Source organism: Ciconia boyciana, chromosome 16 (assembly GCF_034638445.1).
Source record: "Ciconia boyciana chromosome 16, ASM3463844v1, whole genome shotgun sequence".
Lineage (NCBI taxonomy): Eukaryota > Metazoa > Chordata > Aves > Ciconiiformes > Ciconiidae > Ciconia > Ciconia boyciana.
This window is the reverse complement of record NC_132949.1, coordinates 9,742,131-9,768,425: the sequence shown is the minus strand read 5'-3', so window position 1 is coordinate 9,768,425 and position 26,295 is coordinate 9,742,131. Positions and strand designations below refer to the sequence as shown.

At 54.2% G+C, this 26,295-nt stretch overlaps 1 protein-coding gene across 6 annotated transcripts in view; it reads left to right on the top strand.

The window, feature by feature from the left end:
- SEPTIN9 (septin 9) overlaps nucleotides 1-26,295 on the top strand; it is a 147,359-nt gene that overhangs the window by 86,955 nt on the left and 34,109 nt on the right. The window lies entirely within an intron of this gene.

Here is a 26,295-nt window from a genome sequence, read left to right as displayed (position 1 = left end):
CTCTTCATTAGTAAGAGTCAGGGTTTTTTTGGCCTTGGAGCCAAAGTCTAACAACATCATGGACCAGAGCCACTATTAAACTGGAGCCCTGGCTTATATTAGCTCTATCTTGTTTTCAATTAATCCCATATTAAAGCCAGCTTCCCTCCCCCGCCAGCCGTAATTTATTCTCCCTAATGTTTTGGAGATTTTTTTTTTCCCCCTCTTCTGGCCTGTTAATTGTTTTTCCGTTCCCCATCACCCACAAGTTCTCTCCTGCAAGGGATGCAGCGGTTGGTTGAAGGGCACCACCTCCCCACCCCACCCTGTACCTCTCCCCGGGAGCTGTGGGATGGTGTGCGGTGGCCAAGCCAGGACCTGGGAGGTCCATGCCTGGCCCCGGAGGTGGACCACATGCCCTTGTCTCACCCCACCATGGGATGGTCCCCTGCTCCATCTCCTCTCCCCAGTCACAGGGCAGTAACGGGGTCTGCGGAGAGGCCAGATTTCAGTGTGTGCTCATGGTCTAAAATCAAATCAGGAGTCAGTGGTGGAGCTGATACTGAACCTGTAAGAGTTGAGTGGGTTTCTCTCACTGTGCATAGGTATGTCTTAGGTGTGGCTTTTCTGAGCTGGGTTTTAAAGAGTGGACAAATGCCTCCAGCAGGGAGCAGGTTGGTCCAGCTCCAGCTGGGCATGGCTGAGCTCTAAGATCTAGCCCAGTGATGGGGTTCAGTCTGGGTCTCCCTTACAGGCTCTCTGTCCCCAGCCGCCGTGTGCATGGTGCCCAGGAGGCCCATCTTGTCCTGTGGGTGGGTGCTCAGCCTCACCCTGCTGGGTTTGGGCTGCTCTGAGCTTCTTCCCAAGCTCTGAACCACGGATGGTTGGGCACTTTAAGAGCAGAAGACCAACTAAGCTGCTGAATCCCCCAGCTGCCTGGGGGAGAGAGGGAGGGCCCTTTGCATCAAAAAGGACCCCAGAAGCCCAGGACAGCTGCTGGGGATGAGTTTTACCCAAGACCCCAGCTGTCTGGGGTCTGCCTTGCAGAGCGAGCCAGCCCTTGGTACTGGTACAAAAGGGGCTTTCAGTCACAATGTCTCCAAGAAGAGCCAGGAGACAAAGTAGAAGGGGTAGGGAGGGCTCTGGCTCCTTCTTCCTCCATGTCAGCATGGACATACGGCCCAGAGTCACTGCCAGAGCCCGTGTCCCCTTCCTGGTCATCTCGAACCTCCTCCATCGCCATGACTTGAGGTTGCCCCAGGCTGCTCTTGTGCAGGACCCCGTTTCAGGGCGCTCCTTCCTGTGGTCCACAACACCCACACTACGATGCTGGGCGGGTGGATGGTATCTCTCCTTGTTGCCGGTGTAAGCACATGGAGGAGTTTTGGGGAGGCTGCTCAGGGACCCTCAGGGAGCCCTGTGGATGGGTGCAGGCATGTTGCAGACACTTGTCAGCTCCACTGCAGCTCTGGCCCCACCATAATCCCTCAAGTGAAAATGTTGCCTCCCTGATGCCTGCAGCAGAGGCAACACGTGGTGTGAAGTCCCGCTCCCTCTCACGGCTCCCAGGGTTTGGGGCACCTGAGAGATGCTCCTGTGGCACTAGATGCCCCTCAGTCCCGTTTCTTGGTGGCTCTCCAGCGCAAACAGCTGAGCAGGGGATGCAGGCAGCTGCCTCCAGCTGCCCTCAGCCCTGTGCTGGGACTTGCTGAGCCAGCTGCCAGGGCTCAGCTGCCTTGCCCTTAACCCCTCGTCCTGCTGCTGAAGGTATGCAGGAGAGCATGTTGTGCAGGAAGAGGCCGGTCGGAGGAGAAGAGCAATTGCCGAGAGCTCGGCAGTTCAGAGCAAACCACAAAGGATAGGAGTAATTATAGTGCTGAGCTTCATTAGGACAGCTCGGCTGGTGGCGCGGGCTGAGCCCTCTCTGGAGCCATGGTTCTCAAGGTAGGAGGAGGGCAGGAGGTGTTGTCGTCGGGCAGAAGAGCAAGAAATATTCCTCCCCACCCCTATTTTCCCTCTGAGTCCATCTCATGCTCTCCTGCGCTCCCTGGGGAGCATTGGCTGCGCTTGTGCGGGTTTAACGTTGAGTCGGGCCATTGGTGATAGGGAGATGGGACATGGTGCACATCATGGGTGTGATGTACCACTGCACCAGCATCCTGGGCAAAGCTGGACTTCATGTCCCCAAGGTGGCTGGTGCTCCCCGGCTGGGACAAGGAAATGTGATGGGATGACCGGGCAATGTGGATTGCTATAGTCAGAGTTGTCCAGAGAAATCTGAGCCGGGTTGTGCAGTGGGTGTAGGCAAGGGGAGAATACGCAAAGGGCAGAAAGAGGCACAAGCAATTAAAAATAAACATAAGAAAATGGTGAAGGGAAGTGCTGTTTCTGAACCCACAGCCTCAGAGACTGCAGGAGTCTGTCTTCACTGCGTAGGACTTACCAAATCTTAATATCCAAATATGACCACCCATGGGTGGCGATAACCTCTCCCGAGCTCCCGCTGTGGGCAGCGGTTCACTCCCAGCCCTGGGGCGCTTGCCCAGGCTGAAGCTGGCGGTCGAGGCCGTTCCTTCCTTGCGCCTGTGGGGTAGGTCTGAGCAGAGCATGCAGTGCCCGTGCCAGCGTGGCCAGATCTGGTTCCTCCCCGTAGCACCATGCTGTGGAGCTGGCATGGCAAGGAGGGGGCTGAGGCAGGTGGCTGTGCCCCCAGATGCCCGGGCTGCCATCCCGCTGCCTTTGCGGGACCGGTGCGGTGGCTGGGTCCTGCTTTGGTGACCCTTACTGATGTTGCAGCTGGCAGGGTGCTGGCTTGCTCAGACCCCATCACCTCCTGCTTCTGACCCTCTTCTTCCTCTCTGGCTTGCTCTGAAGCAGTGGCTTTGTCTGGGATGCCCCCCATGGCCCTGGGCAGGGGGCAGCCCCATCAGGCTCCTTTTCTCCGCAGCAGGCTGAGCATGGCTGCCCAGGAGAGGAAAGGGGAATTGTTGTGAGAGCAGCAATACTTCATCTGGAGCCATCGCAAAGGAGGGATCTTGGGAGCTCCCCCCGAGCTGGATCTGGGACAGGCCAATACTCGGGGAGAGCTGTGTCGAGCCCATCATGGCTAATCCTGCCGCGTCCTCCTGCCTGAGCATCCCCTTCCACTGGTGCCTCCCATCGCTGATGCTGTGCATGTGTGATTGAATGCCATGTTCTTCTGTTGTTCCTTGCAACCCAGTGGTGGTCGGGGTCAGGGGGAAGGCATTGTTGGTCCCAGAAAAGTTAATGTTTTCCACATCAGTTTAATTCTCTATCTCTGCTCCCCCCAAATCTGAACCTGTTTGTATTTGTGGTGAAGGCTCAGTTCTAGGATCTCAGGTGACAGACGAGAAGCAATCCCAGATGAGAAGTGGAAGCCAGCTTGATCTGATGATCCTTTTTGTCTCTGGCACAAGCTGCTGTGGCCACGTTGCCCGGGGCCCTGGGGAAGGCACACTCTCCACCACGGCTCTGCTGCCTGCTCCTGCCCTCGCCCCATTTTCCTGCTCTCGGCAACTGGCTGGGCCACAGTTCTCCTCCCCCGTGGTCCTTTCTCGCAAGCATGCTCAGGAGCTTGGTTAGATAAATCAAGGCAAATATAATGAATAATGGGAACCTTCACCTAGAACGGGGACTTGACGTTCCTCTGCAACGTTCCATCCATCAGTCTGGACGAAGTGCATCTCTGCACTGATCCATGATGACATGCAAAACAGTCTGAACCATCTCTGAGCTTCCAGCTTTTTGGAGTTTTTCTCCCATTGCTGCCTGATGCCCTGCTTTGGGACAGCCATGCCCGGTGCCAGGCACCTTGTTAAAAGCAGCAGGGTCCCTACTGCTATTTTGCTGCAGAACAAGCAGGGCGATATCAGGGGAGTGAAGCAATTCAACTTTGCACTCTTTTTTTTTCCAGCCTTGGACTCCTATGGAAAACCTTTTCTTCAGAACTTGCTATTTTAGAGGTTCCTGTAGAGTTGAGCTAAAATTGAAGGGGGGGAGGGGGTGGGGAAGGAAAGAAAAAAAAGCTTTCAGATCCACAGAGCTCCTTGTGAAGGCTGTATCTGAAAACCAGGGACCCGTTGCTGTGTGCTGGGAAAGCTGTGGAGGAGGCTGCAGCCCAGTGGCCCCCCAGCTAGCCTTAAGCCTTCATCCTGCCATGGACACCTGGGGGTGAAGAAGCGAAGCTGCCTGAGCTTTGGGGCAACTTTTCTTCTGTGCTGTCCTGCAAGGGGGATGCCAAGCGTGGGGCTGGGCTGCCTTGCTGGAGCTGGGGGTTTAGAGGGATTTGGCTGACTATTAATGCTCTTGACTATTAATGACTATTAATGCCTTGAAATGAAGAGGCCAGGGCTGAGTGGAGACGCAGTGAGTAATCATTTCCAGCTCCTTGAGCTGCACAGAAATTTGACTGTACAAAGAGATTAAAGCTGTAGGGAAACATTTCCTTAAAACCAGCTGACACATTTGGGCTAGATTACGGGTAGTCTTTTGTTGTTGTTGTTGTTATTTTTAATGGGAAAGTGCCTACAGCCTGAGATACTAAATGGAGGGGCTGAGTGAGAAATAGAGTCCCAGTTTGTAAGCTCAGGTGCCAAAACTGAGATAATACGGAAAAATGGAGACCTACAGCGCCAGTGACTTGGAATGAAGGAGCGGGAGCATGTGCGGGGGAGACGATTGCATCCCATTTTGGAGATGCTGCCTGATCCGAGATGCCACGTGCATGGCCTCCTGCCCATATGGGGAGGGCAGTGGGGTGGCCGGGCGCTTTCTGCTTTCTCTCTCCCACCATACACTCTGTCCCTGGCCGTGCAGGCAGCGGCCAGTGCACCTCAGTTCCTTTTGGGGTGTGTTTTCGATGCTGAGGATGTCAGGAAGGAGGCCAGGTGATGTAGATGTGATGGTACTTCTGCTGCACATCTTTGCCCCCCAAGAACACTGTTGCCAAACTCATTAGATCATGTTCAGCTCTGCTCGTGTTGGCGTTCGTGTGTCCCCTTCTTTGCCTCTGCGTGGGCACAGTTTATATGGATGCCATCACGGTCCCGTGTGGGTGCTCCAGCCATGCAGGATATGCCCTGGGCAGCGAGCCTGCCTGCCCCCAGTTTCCAGCGCCAGCAGCCAGACCCAGGTGCAATCACACTGAGAATTCGTTTGCCCTGGTGGAAGTCCCTGAGGGCCTGTAGGAAAAGCAGTGATCTCCCCAGTGGAGATTCATTATGCGAAGGAATAGTTTCCCATAGGAAACGTTACAGTTCCCACTTCCCTTCCCTGCCTCGTGTCGTTTGAGACCAGGAGAGGGCGAACCCACGATTGCTGAGCTGCAGAGTCCTCCTGGTGCTGGGCTTAATGACCTGGCAGGTCTCTTCCATTGCTAGGTTGGGTGTGTGGGCTAGGTTGTGCATCAGTGTCATTGCTTCCTGAACCTTGCAGGAAGCATCTAAGGCTGAATGTGTCTTTTCAGAGGTCAAAGCCTCCTGTTCCAGGCAGAAGGTGACCAACTGCATGGCACCTGGATTGCCGGTTCTCTGCAGGCTCCTGGGGTCTGTGCTCGTTGTGTTGGGATGCGAGCCCTGTGTAGCTGCAGGAACCTCCTGACTCTGCACCTCCATGCATGCAAACCGGGGCAGCCGCTGCCTTCCAGGCAGCCCCTGGGCAGAGAGGTGCCTTTGCTGTGCTGAGAAACGCAGCAGCGCTGCTGCCTGCCGTTGGATTTGCATACGTATAAGTGACACTGGAAGGCGATGGGAGATGCAGCCCTGGCTGAGGGTGGCGTGCGCGAACCAGAACCAAGAGTTTCTCTGTTTATCTTGTGGTATCTGCACGTCTGGAGCCCATGGCAGTCGTGCTGGGGAACATGCTCCCCGCCCATCAACTTCTTCGGCATCTTCAAGCTTTCTCACATTTAGGTTAATCATCCTACAGGCTGATAAGGCAAATAAAATCCGTTATCTTGACCAAGATAAAACAAAGAGTTTGCTTTGATCTCCTGCAGTAAGGCCTGGCCACTCATTTTGTGACTTCTCTGCTGTCTGCTGGGGGAGGGAATCAATGGCAATGGTGATGAACCTTCTGTAGTTAAGAAATCATTTTCTTCTAAACTATTTCTAGACCTCTGTCCCTGCCTGAGATGTTTCTGTTGGCCCGTAGTTAAGGGACACCATAGGCTGGGTACAGTGCCAACTCTATAAACTGTGTAAGAGGACTTGAGGAACTGAATTGAGATTATAGAGAGATAACTTTGTTTTGAGAAGATCAAATGTTGTTGTGAGCAAAAAAGATAACTTGACAGCAAGCCAGTTGTGTTCTTTACTCTTCCAGCAAACAAACAGGCACACAGACACTTTTGTATTGTCCAAGATGTTGCGACGAAACTGAAGTGAACGTGGCTATAAATGGAAGAAGCAGCTGGTCTTGGATTGCAGCCTGTGCTCAGACTTCTTTGGGCCCAATTTTTCTTACATCTGTTACAGGTTTTAAAGGAGGGACTTGGGGAGAGGGCTGCTTTCCTTCGGGTTAGTTGAATTTGGGCCATTCGTTTCATTGGTCTTCTGAATGGGTCTCTGCGTAAAAGTTCCCTGAATTTCTGTGGGGTCACACGCATAAATTGTTTCATTTTATCTTGGCAGGAAGATAGTACCGGACATATTGAGAGACAAAGCTGGACCAAAGGGTCTGGTCCAAAACATTTTGCAAACAACAAAACTTTGCAGATGTTTATGCATTTATGAAAAGCAAATAATTTTAACAAGCCATCTAAGGTTGCTGTGCCAGCTCAGGAGTGACAGCATGGGGATTTTTCATTTCTTGGCTCCTCCTTCTTTTTGGTTGCTTGGCTCTTCCTTGACTTGTATTGTCTGCAGTTTCTTCTGTGTGGAAGCAGTGGGTTGATTTTTGCATAGCAAAGGCAATTTGTACAACAGGGATGAAGAATGACTGAAATGAAGCATCTTTCAACGCTTTGAAGTTCAAAGATTATTGATGCTCTAGCAAATATGAGCATAACCTTGGATTTATGTTTAGCTTTTCAACCCAAGAGACGGTGTCCAGAGTACTTCTGAGTTGGGTGGTCTTACCAGCCCCTGGCTGTTCTCTGAATTCTGGGTCTGCAGAGGCTTTCTGTGGTGCAGCTCTAGCGTGGTCCCTGGCTAGTGCTTCCAAGGGGTCCAAAAATATTTAGTGGGAGCTGAGCACCTACCTCCTTTTGTCCTTTGTGAGTTCAACCTTTATCCATCTATGAGCAAGACCTTTGCAGGGAGTGCTCCCAATGGGCCCCTTGCACATGGCTTCATCCATACGTACTGCATGGCGTTCACCCTGTCTCACTTGAGATGTCTGCACTTGAGCTAATCATCTGAATGTCTCCCTTAGGCTGGTGTGAATTGTGTCCTTGAAGGGTTTCTTTTTCTCTGCTGAATGTAAAGAGAGCCTTTGCAATCAGTTCATAGTTCAGCAGGTGCTCCAGCCATGCAGGATACGCCCTGGGCAGCGAGCCTGGGTGAGACAAATTTACCCTCCTATGTTATTTCCAGAGTCAAAGAGATGGAGGAGAGAAGGGATGTTGCAGCAGGACGGAATTGTGCAAGCCACTAATCCCTTGTTATTAATAGTGCTTGACAGCCCCCCAGTAAACCTGGTCCCCATGTGTCAGGTTGTTCTGCAAACAGGTCGCAGTGGACAATCATTTACTTAAGCACATGGGTCAGACTGATGCTTACCGACAGTACTTTAACTTTTTATGATGGCTCTGTCTTCTCCCCTCTTCTCCTCTCTTGCTGTGCATGGAGTTGGGCAGACATTCCTTCCCTCTCTCAAAGAAAAGCTCAGTTTGGGAAGATCTCAGGGGAAAGAAGATTAGATGGGAATCCAAAAGGGTATGGTGCCTAGGCAGAGAGGGCAGTGATAAAAGTTAATGCTACATAAGCTCTTGAAAGGAGCTTTCTCAGTTACAACTGTATGGTAGCTCACAAGTCTTAAGTTGTAGGACATTGCTTTCAACTCCAGCATGGATGCACCTGGGGCATATTTCATGTGTGATGGGTAGGTCTGGAGGGACATCACATGTATTGCCCTACCCAGCTTGGGCTGGAGCCCCTGCCTGTGTTTGCTTCCCCTGCATGTTATGACTCTTGATGGGAATTTTTGTTTACTCTGCTTGTTATTTGCTCTGATCTGGGAGGCTGTGCTGCTTTCTAATGATGCATCAAAGTGGTGGTGTCCTCTGAACCCTTCTCTGCAGCTCTGGTACATGGAAATACAGGATGAGTCCCTGGTTACAGTCTCTGAAGCTACGAACGTGCAGGCTCATGCTGTTACAGTGTAGAGGTTGCTGCCCGCCATTGCATGCGTGATGTATTTGGGGCGTTCACTGGCAACTCACTCCCATCTGTAGTGGAAATAATTTCAGGGACCAAGAGCCAGAAAAACACTGAGAAGATGAGAAAAGGCTGGATGGCAGGAGAAGCCTGGTCAGGATCCTGCCTTTGCTGTTCACTTGCTCATTGTCCTGAATGAATCCCTCTACCCACTCCAATTTCTCCTTTTGTAACAAGGAGCTGGTGAACGTGGCAAGATGCCTCGGATTCGGTCCTTGCATTGAGTCCTTTCTTCTTTGAGGTTCAACTGGTGATAAGGAAATTGCTGGTCCTGGTTGCAGAGGCGCAGTGGGGTCATGCAGGATGGGAGAAGCTGCTCTGCCCAGCTTACTGGAGTGGCTCTACAAAGAGAGAGGTCCTCAGCTGTCCAGGAGGAGAGGGAGGGTATAAATTGGTTTCTGTATCAAAACCTTCTCCAGTCTACTCTGCTCTTCAGTCTGCTTTCTCCTAAATTTGAAAAACCTGTAGTTTGGAGGGGAAAAAAGGATTTGGAAGGCAAACTTTGGATGTGTGGGGAGCAGATGTGGGGATGGATGCTGCCTCCTGACTTATGAGTGATGGAGACTGCTGACACTGGGGAGGTGGAGCAGGCACTGGAGGGGTGTTTAGATGCTCTTTGCCTTATGTCCTCCTCCCCTGCTTCCATCTTGTGCAGATAGGAAGGAGAATGGAGATTACCTTGGAGTTGTCCAGATTTGTCCTGGGAAAAAGGAGTAGATCTGAGCAGCTTTTCTGATAAAACATAATTGTTTAGACAAACTCTGGCTGAACTCGCTTCCTCCTGCAGCCCAACGCGCAGATAAAGGGGGTGGAAGTGGGAGGCCGAGTTCACAGGCTGCTGAGGCCCTCCCTGGCGTCACGTTGCCCCCGAGATCCCCCATCCACCCATTTTGGTGGCCTTGGAGAAGACAAGAGGATGCAGTTGAGTGCTGAGTTGATGATGCCCAGGCTTTAGGTAGTTCAGTGCTCTGAAATATGGAGGAGACCTTGATAACGCAGCACATCAGTGCTGGAAGCAGGGAGACACGGGTGGTTCTGGAGGACAGCATTAGATCCATCGTGGTTCATCTGTAGGGGATGGACCTCGGTTGCGTGTTGCTCTGTGGGACGTGGGAGGTGAATTTGCTCTGGCCATGCTCTCTCCAAAGCTGGCGGTCCTGGGTGTAGGGTGGCTGGGCAGAGCCATGCCCTAGAGAGATTCCTGTTTGGACTGGAAACAATGAGACAAGCAGGACCTGGGTCACTTGTGGCCACAGGAGAGGTGGTGTCATGCCCTGTGTGGCTCCTACTGAGGTCTCCAGGAGTTGCATTGTGGAGTCAGATGAAATCTGAGATCCTGCCGCAATGCTGATGTTCCTCCCACCATCCCTCGGGGAAACAGTCCTCCTTGCCCTACTTTGTGTAGTAAATAAAAGTTTATTTACAGCCCAGGAACGCACGCCCTGAGGTTGGGAGGTGAAGGGTTCCTGTGCGGCCCTGAAAGAGCTCTGGGGTTTCCTCTCTGCTTCGTGGCTTCGGTTCCTGGGCAGAAAAGTCTTGCAAAGGGAGCAGCTCTGTGGGTGGAAGCTCAGTGAAGCAGAGGCCTTTGCATGGGCCCTGGGGCTTGGCTTTGTTTCCCTGTAGCAAGGCCACGTGTCCGTGCATGTCACCTGGAGAAGAAGAGCTGGGAGGAGATAACCAGTGCTCACGTGTGACACGTGGGCTGGAGCAGCCAGGCACAGCAGCAGGTGAAGGGCTGCCGTCCGCCTGCCTCCCCCCTTGGCCACTGGCATCCAGCATCTCCCCAGAGCCCATGTTTGCGTTGGACCCTGGGGGATTTGCTTTCTTTTCTTGTGTTGGGGCTGAAGCTAGTCCTGGTGTCACCAGCAGCAGCATACCCTGCTCTTCCTGCCCCAGGGCTCTCCATCAGCATCTGGCACCTCCCTGCCATCCCCTCCCTGGTGATGCCTGGGCACACCTCTGAAGCTCATACAGTGCAGTAAAACCAGCTCCTTATTTAAATCCCCATTGGTTAGAGAGGAAAGCAGTAAGGAGCACAGGTTATGAAAGGAGAGGAGCAGAGGAGGAAGAAGCAAGAGGAGAGCCTGGCTCTGCTGCCCTCCTGGCCCCATGGCTTCCAGCCCTGTTTGTGCTGCACCTCCTCCGTGAAGCCGTTGCGGTAGCAGAGGGGATCGCTGGGCTTGTGCTGTCGGCTGTGTCTGTCCTTAGCTTCAGAGCAAGCAGAAAGGAGAGCGTTACGTCCTTCCTCTTCCTGGCTGTTCCTGCTCCACACAGGTTCTGTCCAAAAGTCTTCAGTCTCAGTTCTGATCTGTCCAGAAACCCCTGGGCAGTGTGGCCAGAGTCCTCCTCTCTGGAAAAGGGGCTCTCTGGGATGCAGCACAGGGCTGGACCCTTCCTCTGCACGTGTGACCTCGGGCAGGGAGAGAAAGGATGGGGCTAAGTGGTGACTGCTCCTTGCTGAGAGGGTGACGTGAGGATGGGGATGGGGCTGAGCTCCGCTGACCTGGGTCTGTGGGGTTTCCAGCTCTGCCCTGGCACGGCCTGAAATTGCTCTGCAGAGCTTCAGGGAATGAGCATTTGGCTTCTCTGCTCGGAGGAGCGGGAAGGGTCTCTTTGGGGGTTATTTCAGCCCATTTGTGGGACAGACAGTCTATGGGATGGTCATTTGAAGAGTGAGCAAACCAAAGCCATCATTTGGGCTCCACTGAAAGAGCAAAGCTGGGACAGCCTCAAATCGCAGGCTGCAGAGACAAGGGGGGACATGGCTGTGGCTTTCTGCCGGGGAACAGTGCTGTGTCCCTTGGGAGGCACACAGAGAACACTGTTTTGAGTTTCTGCTTTTCCTTCTCATTTTTAGACACACAAAATTAATTTTTCTCTTTTATTGCCTGGGGCAATATTTATTTTACCGCTCTGTGGCAGCGGGGACTGGATAGATTTCGCAAACTGAATTTTCCCTTGACAAGCCCCTCCTCTGATTTCTCACTTCCAGCTGCCAGGCTTGGTTTTAAAACAGCTTGCACTGAGGCTGAAAGTATTTGAAGGGCAGAGCAATGCCTTGCAGGAAATGGCTTAAGCTTCCGGCTCCCAGGATGGTGTGAGCGTTAAAGCAGAACTAGAGAAATATTAGACATCCTACATCCGGCACGGCAGAGGAGAGCGACTCCGGGGTGATGTGATGGAGAGCCTGTACCCCCCAGGCTGCCTGCACCCGGCAGCTTCCAGCAGGACAAGGGGCCCTGCCGGTGCCCCCCCCGGACCCTCACACCCCTGACTTTATAGGGAGAAAAATGGGCAAATTGTTTCCTGCTCCATTGGGCTTTGCTGTGTTTCAGTTTTGTGGGAAATGTATGTGGAGAGCTGGTCAAAGGTGGGGGGCAAAGTGTCAGTGGAGTGTATTTCCAGCAGAAAATGAGAGTTGGAAAAGCACTGGTTTTGGTGAAATGTTTGCTACCAGCTTATCTGCCACCTTCCAGCCCGAAGTGAAAGGTGAAAGTCTAAAATAAATGATCAGGATCTGAGTCGGTCCCGTTTGTTTGGGGCTGGAGCAGGACCTTCCGCATCTGTCAGCGGAAACCACGTTGATTTATTGGGTTAATCAGAGGCAACTTAATTCTTCCAGCCCGCATAATTTCCCTCTTCATGCTGGCTGAGCACCATCTACCTGGCCAGGCAGGGAATAGCAGCTGGCTGGCTGTGCAGGACAGAGATGCACAAGAGTGGAAGAGGAATGAGAGTATTTGTGTGCAGGCAGCGTGGGGATGGGCAGGCTGTGAGGAGGGGAGGGCAGCGGTTCTGCGGAGCAGGGTGGTCCTCGCTGGAGCTCTCTCGTGGGTGTCACATCTTCCGATGTAATTCAGCTCACTGGGGATTACTGCCACATTATGGAAAGCTTCTCCAAACCCCAGTTTGGTGGTTGGAGCATGGAGATTTAGGTAATTTTATTCAAAATGTTATCAGTTGGCTAAAAAATACCTATGCCATGAGGCTGGGAGCCCACAGTTGCAGTGGAGAAATGAGGTGGGAGCTGCAGGCAGAGCAAGTGGGGAATGGTTCAGAGCTTTTCTCTGCAGCACCTTGGGCTGGTCTGAGCTCACTCGCACTGACTTCCTCCTAACACTCACTGGGAATCATAAAATTGTTCATAATGGAAGAAAAATTAGACCTCTTATGCCCGTGCCGAAACCTGAGTCACTTTGGGAGGCGTTGTTCCAGCTCCAGGAGCAGAAGCAGAGCGTGTGGGTGCCCTCGCCCTCTCGGGCGGGCTTACCGTGAATGGACCATTATGCTGTGCTCCGAACATCCTCCTCCCCGGCTTTCCTCCTTGACCCCTTCTTTTCCCACACCATTTCATGTGGGGTGGTGGAAGCGCTGGCCGCTCTGCAGGAGCGAGGATCAGGAGGGGGTAAGTACCATCCTCAGCAAGCAGCTCTGTGCCTGAGGAGGTCGGTAATGCAGATTGCTGATGCTCACCTTTCACCATTGCACATAACCCCGCTAAACCCGAACAGTGCAGCCCTTGGGGCTAGGGATTTGGCCAGGCACACCCTGTTTGTTTTCCCAGGCTTTTTCATGGGGCGCTTTTCCCCAGGAAAGCTTTGGCCAGCAAACTTGGGGGAGGGGAGGGGAAGATGAGGCTGATTTAAATCCCCAAAGTAGTTACAGCTGGCTGAAAGCTGTGTTTGCAGCCCTGTGGTGCCCACTGCTCTTGCACAACATGCTGGGGCTGGTTAAAGCTCAGGGGGTGCAAGCCAGAGCAGGCAGGGCTATGGGGGGGCAGAAGTGGAGGGGTGGGCTGGATGGGCTGTGTTAGGGCTGCAGGACCGGAGGGGCAGATGCTGTATTTGTTTTGGGACAGAAATACGGTTATTTGCCTCGGAGCCATCCCCATTTGCCTATGTGGCTGCAACTCTGTGCAGGGACCAGGAAGGTGGTCACACAGAACAGGGAGAGATAAAAAGGCTTTGCTGTCCCAAATGGTGCTGGGTAGAAGCCCGCTGCTGGCCTGCTCACCCCATCCCAGAGCACAACCTCACGGATGGAGTCAGTAAAGCAGTTACCCACCCAGCGTCCCCTGGTCCATGGGCTTCCAGGTGCCCTCAGGGAGGGCGGGTGGGGGGGAATACATCGGAAAAGGAAACATCCTTCCACAGAAGTGTCCTGGAGCCCTTCAGGCGATTCAGCATCATGGGCTTCTGCTGAGCAGCTGTGGTGAAAAAGTGAGTCTGCAGGAAGGAGCGAATGCTGCTGTGTAAATTGCTGTGCAGTTCATTTATTTTTCTTCTTCTTGTTGGCTGACCCCTGGGGTCCCCCTCTAAGCCCTTCCCTCTGTGCGACTGCGGGCCAGCGCGTCCCTGCGCGGGACATGCCCTCCTTCCCACGGCTCCCGCAGAGGGACGTGGAGCCCCGGGGCTGCAGCAGTGGGAGAGGCATGGAAAGGTTTGGGAAGAGGTTTGGAAACAGCTCATTGAAAGGCTCCGCAGAGGGCAGCGCTCATCTCACTGGACCGCAGGTCTGTAGGGAGGCCAAAGTTGATCACTCAGTTTGTCTTAAATTTGATGAATGGGCAATTTGGGGCCCAAGAGGGAGTTTTAGCAAGTCTCAGTGAGGCCCTGTGATCCTGCCTTGCCCAGACATTGTGAGTGGGATGGGATGGGATGGGGAGGGCAGGAACATCCATCCTGCACTGCGCAGAGTGGGGCTGCGCTGGACCTGCCCATGGCCCCCGAGGGCTAAACCCAGCACCCAGCCTTTGCCCTCGAAAGGGCAAAGACCAAGAGAGCTTGCCCTGGCCAAGCTGTCAGAAGTTGGTGCTCCTTGGTCCTCAACCACAAAACCTCTGAGGTGAAAAGAGGAGAAACAGATATTTTCATGCCTTGACTTTCCATTCCTGTTTCTCGTGCCTTAGGCTTTGCCTATTTCCTGGTCTTAGCAACCTGGGGGACTGTTAAAGTGGTTATTTTAAGGATGCTTTCCAGAAGCTCTGGGGTCTGTGTGCTGGGGCTCTAGGAAGAGTCTGGCGGGATGTGGCTGCTGGTCCCTGTTCACCAGCTCACAAGGCGAAGGAGGCGTGCTGAGTTGTGGGAGTTTTGACCCTTCCGGTAGACACAGCAATGCCTGGTGCATAACCTCTCTCCTACTCACAGGGACCGCTTGCTGGAGCCAGGGTGTTTCATGCATCATTTGGGTGGAGGTCTTGCCAGCAAATGAGTTACCAGGGCCATAAAAGACCACAGGAGCATTGCGGTGGCTGCTTCTTCCAGCTCTTATCTCCAGCAGCGTTGTTTCCTAAAATTCCCTCCCCTTGCATGATGGAGCTGATTTATAATGGGCATTGGAGGAGCTTAAGTTGTCCAGCGTCCTGGCGGGACGTGGCTTTCCTTGGGTAGAAGGCTTTCCCTTGGTGAGCTTGGAGGCACAGCTGGTTTCCCCATTGCTCTTCATCTAAAAAATAAGTTTGCACCCCAGCCCTTGCTTGATGATCCCAGACTCTGGATCTGGGGTCTGTTCTTGGAGCCCTCAGTGATGCTTTTCCTTCAGGACCAAAAATGTGACTGATGGTCGGTGCCCCAAGAGTGCTGCCGGTGCTGTGGGGATGTGGGGGGACCTGGGCCCCCAGGGACATGCTGAAGTCAGCAGTGCTCTGCTCTCAGCTACGAGAGAGTGTCAGAAACGAGAGCTGTACCTGCAGAACCAAAAACCTCAAACCCAATGGGACGTGTGACCTTTAAGAGGCTGCGAGCGTTGCAGAGCGAAGCCACTGTTTTTATCTGCAGATCAAAGCCATGCTGCTGCCTGGGGGGGAGGGTGGCTCTGAGCAGCACTTGGCTTGCTACGGGGTCCTTCTGGTTTCATGGGGTGATGTGGCTCAGCTCAGCAGCCACTTTGTGCTGGCCATGTTGAGATGAGGGTTTGGGAAGCTGGCATGGTGCGGAGCGCCCAGTGCATCAGAGCCAAGGACACGTGTTGCTGTGGGTCAGCAGGTGCTGCCTGTCCTCCTCGGGTAGTCGTGGGGGGACCCTGTGGGACTTGCAGTCTGGAGCATCCCCTAGCCACATTCTCCAGTCCTCGTAGGAAATGGAGACAAGGCTGGGGGGAACCCTTGGTGTCCTGCAGGTTTGTGTCCAGGGGAGTTGCTCTGAATACATCCCATGAAAAGATCTCCTTCCACTGGACCAGAAAGTATGATTTGCTGTTACAACTTTAGGTCTGTGGGTGCTGTAAAGCTGGGGATTAGGTGTAACAGAGCTAAACAGGTACAAATGAACTCCAAAACCAAAACGTGAGCCAGGCATGCGTGGTAGGTCTGACAAAATGTTTCTTTTATTCACACCTAAAGCCAAGCTCTGCTTTCTCAGAGGCAACTGTCTTCCCAGCAGCTCCTGTGATGTGGTTCCTGATGATCCATTGAGAGCTTATTCAGTAGCAGCTACTAATTTGGGTGCCCCACCTCTCCCAGCAAATGCAACCATCTGCCTTCCTGGCCTCCATCATATGTACGTGGGCACCGTGCTTGATGCTGAGTGCTGGTCTTGGTCTATGTATACGTAATGCTGCATAGGGTGGAGTGGTGATGGTGAGACCTGAGTGCAGGCGCTGGGTGCTCTGTTCCCCACTCAACTCCAAACTCCTGGTGTGATCATGGTGCAGGTCTGCCCCTAAATGTCTCTCAAATATTGGTACTTCTATATATATACTGAAATCTCTCAGGGGGAGTTACAGCCACCGAAATTGGAATTAGGTGCCTAAATACCTTGTAGGATGTATGTCTTGGCTCTTCTGTGTCTCTGAACACAGCACTGCCCCATCACCCTGATGCTGGAAGAGCATCAAAACCTAAGATGTGCCCTGTCATGGGGAGTGGGATGACGGGAGTAGCTGGGGTGAGGGAGGAAGGGACTGGATGCTGCGCTGGGGGCCTCAGAGCTCTGGTGGAGTTAAGTGTCCTTATTAATCTTTAGAGAGCCTCAGGGCCTGTCTTGGTGTTGGGGTGGTGCTGGATGAAGGTGCTCAGCATGAGTGTTTTGGACCTGGGGTAGAAGCTTGCATTGCACGTCCAACACCATTGTGGCTGCACCCAAAACTCAGCTGTCCTTCAGCAGAGTTTGGCTTGCCGCAGCTTGCCCAAGTTGTCCTGGGAGCCGGGAGCACGCAGGGGCCAGGCTAGGCATGTGCCCTCGCCATGTGTGCGTGGGCAGGGGCAGAAACACCAGAGCCTTTTCCAGGAGAGGACTGTACCTCTCCTCAACAGCTTGTGTGCAGATTGTGGGCCATCACACGCTTGTTCCCTTGGCCTGCTGCTTTTTAACACCTCTGGGTATAAAAGGAGGGACTTGGAAATATTAGTGTGGCTTCTTTCATGTCGTGATGGAGCCCGTCGCAGGCAGACCTCATGTTACAGCTTAGCACGGATGACTTGGTAGCTAATTTGCTGTAGACACCTTCTGTAGTCAGTAGGAAGAGAGGTGTTTCTCCAAACAGCAGGTTAAGACATCTCTGATCCAGCTCTGCCACCCCACCTTTCCTCTCTCTCTCTCCAGCAGTTAGGCAGCTTGAATCCATCCTGCCCCTCTTCCAAACTCCTCCTTGGGTTGCAGGATGTCCTGTGAGATTACCGAGTGCTTGAATGAGGGGCTTTCTTAGTTTGGCGGAGGCTGAACAGACCCCAGAGGGCTCCCGTGCTGGGGGAAGAGCCTGTTGCCAAGTCGTAGGAGGAATTCCCACGTTCCCGTTCCTTCCCACTGGCTGCCAAATGCTCGTCCTGCCTGCAAAGCTGATGTGTTTTGTTGGATTTAACCTTTACTCAAATAATTGAGTAACAGAGGTCTTTTACTTTTGGTTTCTGGGTGTAAATTCACAATCCAGCGATGGTTTTGTATGCACAACATGATTCTGTGGTGGGAAAAGCTGGAGGAAAGACAGAGAGAGACTTCACTTGGGTTAAGTCCTTTATAGCAGGGACTTTCCAGGAGTCTGCAGAGAGATTACCCTTCCTTCCTACTCTAACGAACCCCCAAACCAGGTTTTAGGTGTCAGCCAGACCTTACCATTTCAGTAGAAACAAAAAGGCAGCCCCGTGGGACGTGGGATTTCTCACGCCCGCAGCCGCTGCAGGTCCTGCCTGGACACAAAGGCACACACACGCTCCTGCGCTTTCCCTGCCGGCAGCAAGCGTGTCCGACTCCAGCAGCAGAGAGCGATGGAGTTTCAGGGAGGGGAAATGCTCTTTTTCGTTGCTTCTTTTCACGCCTATGACAGAAGGCACAGCTAGCACTATTTTTTTCTGCCCTGGACCCTCTTTTTATTCTCTAGTTTATCTCCTGTGGTATGAGCCCTGGTGACACTGGTGCTAGTGATTGCCACCAGTCGCTTAATCAGCAGCACCCAGCACTGTCAAAGTGGTGTGTGAACCACAGCCTGGCCACCTCATGTGTGGTTAAGTATTAAGTACAGGGATGCCCTGGTTTGGGCAACCTGAGAATGACCCAAACTTCAACTCCAAGCTACCAGACCCAGGCAAAGAAGAAGAGAGAAAAACCAGCAGGTCCTGGGACGGCCTGAATTCATTTTCTGAGGACATCAGCTATGGCCCACGTGTGGGATCAGCAGGAAGGGTGCAGAGAAAAGAGGTCACGGAAATACCATGGTGAGGTTTCTGAGCCTCTTGTAGTTCTGCCATGCTGAAGATGCCCTAGCAAATTCCCTCCTCATTTGGACCTCAGTATTTGCCAGTTCAGCCCTTCTGTGCTCGCAGAGCCATGGTTGCTGGGTGTGAAGCTGCAGAGAGACTACTTTGGCACAAATGCTGCTCCAAGGCCGCTCGGCACAGCCAGGTGCTCGCCCTCCTCGAGCAAGCATTGAGTTGCATCACACTGGAGAAGGACAGGCCAGTGGTCTCAGCTTCGCTCGCCGTGAGCAGATGCACCCTGTTATGTTGGACCCAGCAAATGGCCAGGAGAAGTCACCCTGATTGAGGTCTGCTGTATGGCAGGGCAGTGTGTGGCCCCCAAAAAGTTGGAATGACCCCGTCTCCAACGCGATAGGATTTGGTTCTAATTAAATGGACACCCATGTAGGTGACCCTGGGGCACTCCTCCCAGCGGGCAGCGCGCAGGGGTGGGGAGAAGCTGCTGATGGAGTGAGGCGCTTGGTTGGGGTGGTTTGCTTTGGAGCGGGCTTGCAGTGGGACCCTGGGGAAGCAGCGTGGAGAGGTCAAACCTTATGAGTGTTTCCTGTTACTGTACCAGCAATTCCCTCCTGGAGCTGAAGCTCCGGGGAAGCAGCAGAGGCGGGGCAAAACTGAAGTCTTTTTTGCTGTGAACACATAGAAATCAGAGGCTTGTGACCTACTGAAGAACAGGAATTGGAGTAATTGCCCCCCAAATGACAAGCTGTTGATTATAAGAAGTGTAGCCCATGGTATTGCAACCAGCCCAGGGGTTATGACCGGTGCCATAACCCCATGGGCATTTTTTTGTGTGTGTATCTGTGTAAATCTCTGCTCTCTCATTAGTGCCTGCCCTCAGCACTCCCTGAAAATTGCCCAAAAATTCCATCTTGGTGCAATTTAGGATACGCTCCAGCCTGCCCAGAGAACATCTGGTATCTGTGCATTGGGTGATATTAATCACAGCATGAACGCGGCCAAGTGTTAAATGGCAGAGCCCTCCCACCTCCCCCCTGCAAATGAAGGTTGTTTCAGTGTTCCAGCAATAAAATTAACCTAGCAGCCCAGGCAGGCGGTGATCTGGCAGGAACAACTGCTGTGTGGGATGAAGGGATGAAGAACGCTCTTAAATGGGCCAAGAAACCATGTGGTCCTATGACTTTTTGAAATCCCTGCGGTGTTTGAAGCTATTTTCTAGTCCTCCTCATCTTCTGAATCCACGGCCGTTACTGCTGCATCTGCAACTGCTCCCTCTCCCCCGGTATTTTGTGCTGAGGCTGTTGTTGTTTTGGGTGTAAATGCTGCTCCCTGTTTCCAGGAAGGTAAACACCGCTCCCTTGCCCTGCTTTGCTGTAGAGATATCAAAGTGCTTTGCAAAGTGGGAGAGATGTTGTTTCTGTTTTGCAGATGGAGGAACGGAGCTGCAGAGGCTGCTGAGAAGTGCATGTGAATCTGCTTACTTGGAGGGTGCTTGTGTTTTTGCTCCAGGACACTTAGTGGCTTCCTTTAATGTTGGGCAACAAGCAGACAGGACTGGCACAGGGAGTATTTTTATTCCCCTTTTCCTCGGGTGACCACGCGCCAGACAGTGGGCAAACCCCCATCAGCACCATGCTATTCACCTTGCCCCTAAAGGAAAGCCTGGCTCAGATTTGCCCCAAGTTACCCAGTTTGTGGCTGAGTTTAAAAAAAAAAAAAAGCCAACAAAAAAAAGACAGAAAAAAATCAAAACTATGTCTTGAATGCAGTCGGTGCCTTAACCACCGAGGCTGCTGCGCTTTCAAGGGAGGCAGCCCCGGCACTGCTGCATGGGAGGGACGGGGTGGGGGGATAACTCTTGTGTGGTGCTTTTGATGTTAGAGGCTTTTACCCGCGTTACCCGGGGAGAAACTCGAGTGCTTTTCATGTCTGGTGGTGAGGGAGGCAGAGCGCCAGGAGGGATTTGCTTTGCGAGACCTTTACAAAGGGAATTGAGCAAAACTTTTCAGAAGTTGGGGGGAGACTCGCTGGGGCGGCAGCTGAAATAGGTGCTGAAGCATCCTTGGCTCTTGCAGACATCACGCAGCGTGCATCGTCCTCCTCGTAATCCTTAGCTGAGTAAGTCTCTCTGCCTTGAGCTCTCCCCAGCCTCGGGGAATAAAAAGCTGTGGCAAGGGCTGTGCTGGGGTCTCCACAGCTATGCCAGAGGGGAGTTGTGGAGCAGACAAGCTGGAACCCTGGCCATGCGATGAGTGCAAGGGAGGTGGAAGGGTAAGGAGGGGAAAAATAGAGCAGTGGCTTAGCAAGGGGAAAATACCAGGGGCATGATGCAGGCATCAGTGCAGGGGAACGCTTTGTCAGGGCCTGTGCTAAGAGAGAAGGCAGAGCCAGCTGTGCTGCCTGCTCAGGTTCGCCATGGGATGGGGATGTGCTGGGCTGTGTCTCAGCACCAGGGCTGGAGCAGCCAGGGAGCAGGAGAGGGGAGTCACAGGGGCCGGTGCTAGGTCCTGGGGGTGAAATGGGGCGGCAGCTTGCAATGGGGGCTCCCTGGGGTGTCAGCTCCCAGCGGGCTGGGACCTTGCTGCAGGCGGGCTGGGACCCTGCTGCAGGCGGGCTGCCCTCGCCCAGCTCTCGCAGCCCTGCAGTGAAAAGGGACCCTGGTTGCCAGACAAGGGTGAGAGTGCTGCCTGTGAAAGGGTCCATACAGAATTTGGGAGCGCTGCCCCAGCCCGACGGGCCAGGTGTGGTTGCATCTGTGTAGGCAGTGGGAAGGGGCTGCTGCAGCCTCGCCTGCCTGGCAAACATGTGGCTGTATCAGCTTTGGTGGCCGCATTGGAGATGCTCTTGCATTACTTCCCCTGGAAACACACTTCTGCAGCATCCTGGGCAGTGTATCTGGTGACATAAGGGAGGGCTGACAGCCTGTAGTCATCTGTCTCCTCAGTTTCTGCTCTGGAAGTTGGTTGTGAAGTGATGGGCAAGGAACCTCCTGTTGTTGGATGGCCCCTTGTCCTGATGAGCACTGGGGAAAACCCATCTCCTGAGCATCCTTGTGACACTGGTGGGTGGTGCAGGGCACCACGCCAACAAGGTGGCGGGGGAATCCTCCTCTCCCCGGCCCTTTCCTGTAGCTCTCAGTGCCCACATGGGAACTGCTCCCGAAAAGCATCCTCCTGCTCTCCCCTCCTCTCACCCATCCTGCCCCAGCACACACGCAGCAATCCCCAAACCTGAGCCGCAGCCTGTACCCAGGGTATGCATCCCTGCCTGCACAGGGGGATGCACTGCGGGGTGCGCTGGAGGCACCCGGAGCCCTGGGGACACCCCCAACTCCCCCCAGACAAGGCAGGGGGATGAGGATGCCCAGCTGCCTGCCAGGGGAGGTCTGATCCCTTCCAGGGGGTGAGGTGTTCGGGTTCTTGCCCCCGGGACCCCCGGCCCTGCAGCGGGGGGGGCGGGGGACGGCGGTGCCGGCCGTTCGCTGTCCCCAGCAGCGCCGCGGGTGTCCACGCGTGGAACAGCCCACGAGGAGCGGGACTCTCCTCCCCCCGCCCCGAGAGCGTCTCCCCCGGCTTTTCTCTTTAATTGGCTCTTTTGAACCAGCCCCGTCCAACCCCCTCCCTTCCCCCTCCGGCTCCGGCCCCGGCCCCGGCCCCGCGCGGGAGCTGCTGCCGCCCGGGTGAGTGCGCGGGGACGGGGCTGGGGGCTCCGGGGCTGGGGGTCCCCGGGGGGCGCAGGGGCCGGCCCGCAGGCAGCGGGGCTGCGGTGCCCTCCCAGCCCGCGGCGGGAGGAGGAGAAGCGGCGGCCGGGCGGGCTGGGGCTGGGGCTCCGGGGGAGGCGGGCGCTCCGCCGCGCCGGGGGCGGCAGCGGGGTCACGCCGCGCTCCGGTCTCGCGTGGGTGTGCTGCGTGCGGACACCGCGGTTCCCGCCGGCAGTTTTGTTCCGTGCTGTGTCGCAGCATTGTAGCTATGCAAACTGTCCCAGCTGAGAAGCTTGCCTTTTTTTTTTTTCCTCCTTTCTTCTCCCCCCCCCCCCCTTTTTTAATTTTAGTGGTACATTGTCATTCTTCTCTCGCCAGTCGTGACGGCTGTTTGCGCAGTGCTTGTGGACGACGGGGAACACGTATGTTTAAGTGATACAGTGGGAATCCTCTGGACTTGCTAAGTGCACGTTTTTTTCTCGCATGCCTTCATCCAGCAGAGGCAGGGTGCTGGGTACAGGCAGCCCAGGCCGTGTGCAGTGTGTGCCCGCAGGAATCGCTCTTTACCCCCTGTACCCCGATGACCTGCTGTCACTTGGCACCTTTCCACCCCTCGGAGGCAGCCCGGGGCGGTGGGTTCTGCTCCTGCCTGCGCTGCGACCGGCTGGTCCTGCCTGCAGGCAGCCTCTGCACGGGAAAGGCTTCATGCCAGCGGATTTCAGACTGGGCTTTTTATATCCATCCCTGGTATGACCACACTTCATTCAGGGAAGAAGCATCTGGGATGGCTCTGGACTGATGTATTCAGGGCCAAGACTATCTCTGGCTCTGTGAGGGCAGATCGGGGCCAGGGGAGCAGCTGGGCTCCAATGGGGCTGATATTGCTGCCCCGTGCCGCAGCTTTCAGCATACAGTGAGCTGTTTATATAGGGTTTCTCAGAGATTTCATGGTTTAGGGCCAGAGGGCACTGACAGAGTGTTGTGTCTGCCCTTCCATAAATCGTAGGTCACTCCATCTCGCCCCCAAACCCCTCTTTGGAGCCACGGACATCCAGTCCTCCGTGAGCTGAGCAGCTGCATCCCCTGCACGGTGCGCTGGGCTCACTCCCACTGCTTTCAAGGGTGAACTTGCATGAACACACAGACCAGAGGAGCGCAGGAACATCCTACTATAGCGCCAGGCAAGTTTGGGGTTAAATATCCCTTGTGTTAAGCAAGTTGCTTAATTTTATTGAATTCCCGCTGCCATGGATGGTGGGTGTGGTAGATGGAGCAGACTGGTGGTGCAGCTCTGGGGTGGGAAGAGATTTTACACTGCTGTTGGAGATGTGCTGGCTGAGGGTCCTGGGTTCCCTGGTGCTAATGACCGTTGACAGAATTCCCCTGTGAGATAGGTGGGCCTGGGACGGGTAATGGGAGATTTGCATGTGCAGGCAACGCTCGATTGAGCTTTGGTTTTGAGATGAGTGGTGGCTCAGGCACCACCCTGTAAAAAAAAAAAAGCAAGAATTGTGATTAGACGTGAACCCCTAAGTGCTATTGCCCCATCCAGGTATGATTCCAGATTGTGGGATACAGCATCCAGGAGGAGTACAGCTGTCCAGGGTGTGTGCCCTGCTGTAAGAGCATCCTGAGTGCAGATAAGGACATGTTGGGATAGAAAAAATATGTTCAGAGCATTTGGAGGACTGCGATAGCCCTGGGAGCTGTGACCCCTTCCATGCTTTTGTAATTGCAGTTGGTGATTTTCCATGTTGAGAGCAGAATACCAGTGTGGCTGTGGGGCTCGTGGGTAGCTTGATGGTGGTGTATTGAATGTGTTTGACCTCACAGCCATTAAGCACGTATATTCTCACTAGTATACTCTAGCCATAGCTCGAGGTATGCAGATGCGGTGGGGTCTAATGGCTTGGTGGCTAATAACGCGGCAGAGGCGGTTCCTGGATGCCTCTCCATGGGGAATCCAGACTTCCTCTCTCCGAGCACGGTGGAATTTTTATAGCCTGTGGTTTTAAACGCTGTGATTTCCGTATGGCCGTGACGCTGCATCTAGCCCTGTTGAAGCTATGCTGGGGCTGGGTGAAACCCACGCTGGAGAAGTTGATCCTTGGGTAATGTATCTGAGCTTTGCTCCGGTATGCAGGAAGGGCTGGGCTGGGAAAGGGAAGGACAGCTCTCCTGGGGTTACGCCTGCTGGGTGCTGTGACTTTATGTCTGAATACAGCTATACTTTATTTCATTTATCTCGCAGATTTGGTAGGCGCTTTGTGGAGAAGTACATGGTAAAGTTAGCTCGTTCATTAAAAAATAATAACGAAAACTGGACTGAAAGTGTTCATCTTGCAAATACAGCTCAGTGGCATCCTAGGAGTGCCTGTCCAAAAATCCCGTGGGGAGTGGGCACGTGGCATTTCAAGGTAACAGGAGGGCATGGGGCCGGGGAGGTGGGAAGGAGCCGTGGCAGCGGGCCAGGCTGGCAAACCCCATTTACTGCAGGGGCGTAGCTGTTGGGGATGCTCTGTAACGTGGGGAGGGACGCAGCACCGTGGGATGTGTGCCTGAGTGTCGGCTGGAAGATGAAGGCAAAGGCGGTTTGTCCGCATCCATAGCGGGTGTGAGCACTGTCTGCTTCCCAGGAGCATCCCTGGCTTTGTTCCCTGGGGTCCCTATCCTTGCGGGGAAGAGGCAGAGCTCTGCCGTTAACACCCTAAAGCTCCCTGGCTCATGCTGGCTCACCCTTATCATCCCGAGACATGGTCCCCAAAACGTCAGGCAGTGTTGGGATGCTCGTGGGTCCCTTCCTGTGCACCCCCATTGCTATCAGTGATTGCTACGGTGGGGTGCAGCTGAGCATCACCTGGTGGGAATTCGGCAGGGGTGCTTTCTCCAGTCCCTGATAAATCACATGAGAATCGATGCTGAGGTCTGGCTGCTCTGGGGGTGCTTTGGGGCTATCAGATCTTGCTAGGCTAAGACGTCCACATCCCCCTGTGTCCTGCTGCAGGGACTCTGCCTGAGTCCATCCGCTTCTACCCAGCTCTCCCTTCTCACAAACTTGTGGAAAAGTGATTTCTCTTCCCATTTTCTGGCCCCCTCCCAAACTGGGTTAACACTTGCTGCGAATGCAAAACTGCTGGAGGGGCCTGGTCAAGCGGGGCTGTAAAAGCCACATTTTCTTTGGGAATCAGATTAAGGCCCCTTCTTCTGCGCTGGGCGGATGCGGGTGACATGAAGTCTCTCTTTGTCCTGGACAGTATTTCTGGCACAGCTGCAGTGGGTTAACCCTTTCTCATCCCACACAATCCTGGTGATGAATGGCCCTTTGCTAAGCAACGAGGACCTTTTCCTCGGGCAGCCGGGGGTAGAAGTGCGGGCTGTGTTCTCTCCCTGTGCAGCCGGGGGCTGAAGTGGCAAAGCCTTGATGCCTGGGTAGGGGACTGCGTTGGCATGTGTGTGGGACAGGGACCTGCCCTAACGCTGCTTTCTGCTGCCTTTCTTTGATGTTTTTTATTGCTCTCTATTCCCTCAGATAAACTGGTGGAAGGGGAGATGCGCCCCAGTCCTGCACTGGGACCAGAGCCCTCTCTGTGCTGGGGCAGCCCCAGGCTGCCTGGATGGCACAGAGGGACATGGATGGGACAGGGAAGGGACAGAAGTCACAGCAAGCGCAGAGGCCAGGCCAGCTGGCGAGAACGGGAGAGCTGCTTGTGTGATCCTTGGAGAGCAATTACCATTGACAATTACCATGTCAGTGGTGCTCCCCGGGGCACCAGTGCCCAGCCGGGGGCTGGTGCCCAGCCGGACGCTGGCACTGGGCTGGGGACAGGAGCATCGTATTGTCAGGAGAGCTGGAGGACTTAATTACCAGCCAGCAGCAGGGCGATTGCAGACAGAAAGCGCCTGTACGGCTCCAGGGAAGCCCTCGGCTCCCTTGCCCAGGGTCCAAGGAGGCGGCTTGGATTGGTACTTGGTGCTTGGCTCTAATCTGCCATGGCCGAGCAGAAATGAAGGTGATCTCGTGGCCGTGCCCTGGGCCCTGGTGGCTGTTGGCATCTCATGCCACACACCCAGGGCTTGGGTCCATTTCACCTTTTTTCTCCACTGTGCCACATTGCTGCATCACCTTGGATTCATCCACATTGCTCTGTCTCAGCTTGGCTTATTTATTTATGCAAAAGCCAAATGGCAGCAGGGACCATCCCTTTCTGGTAGCCTGGCAGAGCAGGCAGGGGCATGCAGCACTGGCTCCCTGCAGCGCAGATTCTGTGCTGTTATCGAGGCGGCTCCTGATAAGAGCAGAGCAGGGATTTCCCAGCGGGGGGTCCTGGACCACGTCAATGTGGCACCAGGAGGAGCTCACCAGGCCTCCTGGAAGCGGTGGGCTTGCAGACCACAAGTCTGAATTCTCTCCATGCCCCTCTGCTCTGCTGAGTGTTAGGACGTGATCGCCCCAAGGCTGATGGAAGGGTGCTGCCATCTCCCAGATCTGACCCCAGGAACAGATGGGGACTGAGCGGGACTCACTCCCAGCACCAGGAGCTGCAGCGAAACAACGCATTTCCCTCCCACCCGTC